The 3,742-nt window shown below is 42.1% G+C and overlaps 1 pseudogene; it reads right to left on the bottom strand.

Moving 5' to 3' along the window:
* Positions 1-2,221: 2,221 nt before the first annotated feature.
* On the bottom strand, positions 2,222-2,623 carry LOC110303869 (annotated as a pseudogene).
* Between the last annotated feature and the right edge of the window lie 1,119 nt (positions 2,624-3,742).

The raw sequence follows: 3,742 nt of genomic DNA, 5'->3' as shown, positions 1-3,742 counted from the left end.
ATTGTAACACTAATATAATAATATAATATTGTATAATAAAACCAGGGAAAAACAACAAGCAAACAAACAAACAAGCACATATGGAAACCAGGAAACTTAAGAATGAACACCTCGAGGGAGGAAAGTCAGCAAAATACAAGCACAGTAAAACAGAAGGAAGACTGGGAAAGTAAGGTTCAAACATGGAGGGTGGTAAAGAATGAAGAATAGGGAAACAAAGTTTGGTGGAAGTCTTACCCAACATGAAGGACGTAAGAACAACCTATATGGAGACTTATGCTCTTACAACCCAAGAAAAACTTCATCAAGAGATGCTAGCACAACAAAAGTGGCAAATCATTTGCCTGTGAAGAGTTGAAAAGGAGCTAGAGAAAGTACCCAAGGAGCTGAAGGGGTCTGCAGCCCTATAGGTGGAACAGCAATATGAACTAACCAGTACCCCCAGAACTCATGTCTCTAGCTGCATATGTAGCAGAGGATGGCCTAATCGCCCATCACTGGGAGGAGAGGCCCTTGGTCTTGCAAAGATTATATGCTCATCAGGGGAACGCCAGGGCCAGGAAGCAGGAGTGGGTGGGTTGGGGAGCAGGGCGTGGGGAGGGTATAGGGGACTTTCGGGGATAGCATTTGAATTGTAAATGAAGAAAATATCTAATTAAAAAACATTGTTTAAATAAAAAAAGAAAATGTGAAATTCAAAAGGCGAATGAATGTTTAGTATTTTATTTTTATTTATTTATTTATTTTTATTTTTAGAAAAAGGAGCAAAGTTTATTGAAATTTTGAGTTACATTTAAAAAATTCAAATCCAAATCCTGGAGTCGTACAGCAGGATGAAGTGTCAGAAAGTGGAACGTGTTCACTGTCATAGAACCTCCTTTCACAAGCTTCCTGGGTACATTTTCCATTCCCCAAGGAGATCAAAATTAGTTACTCCTCTTGTCTACCACAGGACTACATCCTTTCATTAACTCCAAAGTTTCCCACAAGAACTTAAAAAAAAAAAAAAAAGAAAAGAAAAACAAAAAACAACCTAAAACTTAAAACAAAAATGTGAAGACCAAACTGACCTTCTCTCAACCCCATTCATTCTATGTAGTCAGCACCAATGAATGGTGGGTTTGGTGTTCAAAAGAGGACTTCACGTCTTCAGTGGACAGATCAGGGAGGACTGCAGCAGCAAGGTATCTGTGGCTTAATTGTGAGGCTGGCCTAGCCTCCCTCCCTTATATAGAGTCTTATTTAATCTAAAGGACAAACTGGATAAACTTGGTAAATTAGCACAGTCAAAAACTTAAAGAGATAAGAGACCAGTCAGTACTCCCAAATCTGGTTAGGCCCTTCAACAAGTAGGTATATGTGTATATGTAGACATCACTACACTAAAATATAGATCTAGCTTAGCTGGGCGTGGTGGCACACGCCTTTAATCCCAGCACTTGGGAGGCAGAGGCAGGCGGATTTCTGAGTTCGAGGCTAGCCTGGTCTACAAAGTGAGTTCCAGGACAGCCAGGGCTATACATAGAAACCCTGTCTCGAAAAACAAACAAAACAAACAAACAAAAAAAGATATAGATCTAGCCTCATTTATATATGCATTTATGGCTATATAAAAAACTATGCCAATACTAACCACACAGAACTTTATAAGCACACATCCCAAAGCTGTCACCCCACACTGGGCTCTGCACAAAACCATGCATTATACAGTATTAACCAACAGAAGGGTCATTTGGCTCAATCTCTCCCCTGCCTGGAAAAGATAGAGAAGAGAGAGGTTGCTTCTGCTTAAAACACAATGGCTTCTTCATAGGAACAGTCGTTGTCAGGTGAAGCTGTGGAAGATGTCCATGGAAATGAGAAAACAGACCCCTTATACTTTCTGGAGCACACTGGCATCACATCTCAAAACTACTTTCTCCTTGGTCAGCTGTAACTAAGTTGCCCAGACTCTGGGAGCCCCCAGGTCCCTGTGACATGACAGGCCCTCTGGCTTGGTGTTACTAGGCCCCATGCAATTCAGTCTCCAGAGACCTACTCTTTGTCAGGGGTCTGTCACTGGAGTGGACCAAGATGGGCATGTCCTTGAGACATCTCTTGGTACCAGCTATGTTAGGTGTAAAGTTCTCCACATGAGATGACGTTTGGGGAGCCAAAAAACAAACTGGAAAGAACTAGGTAGAACAAGTTGTGTCTCTGCCCACCCTAAGGACAGAGCCAATTACAGGGCAGAACCACCAGGGGCTTCAGGGGTTTCCGGGGTTTCAGGTGCTGGCTCTTTGGGGCTCAGCCGGGACTGGAACTTTTTTCAGATGCTCTGGGCTTGCCAGCGACTTCAGGAGGGTATTCCCACGCTCCAGCTGAGAGTTCTTCTCAACCAGCTCACAAATCTGCTCCTTTATGACCTCCACCTCCTTTCTCACAGCATACACCAGATGATTCCTCACTAGATCTATGGCCTGCTCAATCTTGTCTAGGGCCACCACACTGGCTCCGGAGGCACTGTTATCCAGTTTAAGGAAACCACATCCCCTTCAAGCAGACAAGAGAAGAAGGAGATGGAGAAAGTGTGCAGCTGATAGACTGCCACCTCCATGGGGTTCTGATACGTTTTGGTGTTCATGGTTCAGGTTGCGTAGGAGGTGTGGTTGGTTTGAGTGGCTGCTGGCGCGCCTCTATGGGATAGGCTCTGGCACTGCAGTCAGGCCCTGGAGCAAGGAGTAGGCTGCAGTGCAGACCCTGAGCCAGGCAGGCATTTCCAATCTGGAGTTGAAGCGAAGTGACTCCAGGGGTGTCACCTAGTATGTCACAAACGCCACAGCAGCCAGTCCAACCCAGACTCTTGTTAGTGCTTTTGAATTGTCATAAAGCAGAAAAACTATTAAGTTGGACAATTTTAAGTGAGGAACCATCTGCATCCATCCTCACCTTAGTTTGATGTACATGCCAAAATATGTGCATAATATACAATTCTACACATGTAGACGTATTTCCATATGCATGTCATCTGAATTTATATCCAACTATTTAGGTATGTACACACACACACACACACACACACACACACACACACACGTATCTACAAGCATAGAATTGTCTGTACATGTGACTCATTCTTTTATCTAACATCACTCAAATGTTTGAGTAAACTGTTTCAAAGTGTTCATAGATTCCATAACCCACGTGCAATTTGGATTGTTAGGTAAAATTATCCATTGCTAAGCCCATCTTTTGATCTTCCCATCTTTCCTTCTCCTTGGTAAGTGATGTCTCTGCTGCATTGTCTCTTTATGCTAGGGCCATGGCACTCTGAAGATTTCTAGGCAGAAGCATTTCATGAGGAACTCCATACCACATTATGACCTTGACATAAAAATGGAAAAGAATGTAGGAACTGTTAAGTTTTGTATTGTCAAATCTTTTTATAGCAATGGAAAGAATAACCATTTGGGTATTTTTCTTATGACTTTTAGCAAGAATAAAAGTTGTGAAAGTCATACCTTCAGAAAATGCACTTGTCATGGATAATGGCACATAAGTTCATTCACCTTGCATTCAAGGCTCCATTTACTTAAGATGCACTTTGCTCTTTACAACACAATTACTTCTTTCTAAGATAGTTCACTTGCATTACTTAATTTCTTCCTGTTGGCTTTCTATAAGTGAGGGCCATGCATTATTTGTGTGCAAATAGGTCAATACCATAGGAAAATTATGAGCTGTAGAAGGACCATATAATAAT

The sequence above is a fragment of the Mus caroli genome, chromosome 1 (genome assembly GCF_900094665.2).
Source record: "Mus caroli chromosome 1, CAROLI_EIJ_v1.1, whole genome shotgun sequence".
Lineage (NCBI taxonomy): Eukaryota > Metazoa > Chordata > Mammalia > Rodentia > Muridae > Mus > Mus caroli.
This window is presented reverse-complemented; position numbering and strand designations above follow the sequence as displayed.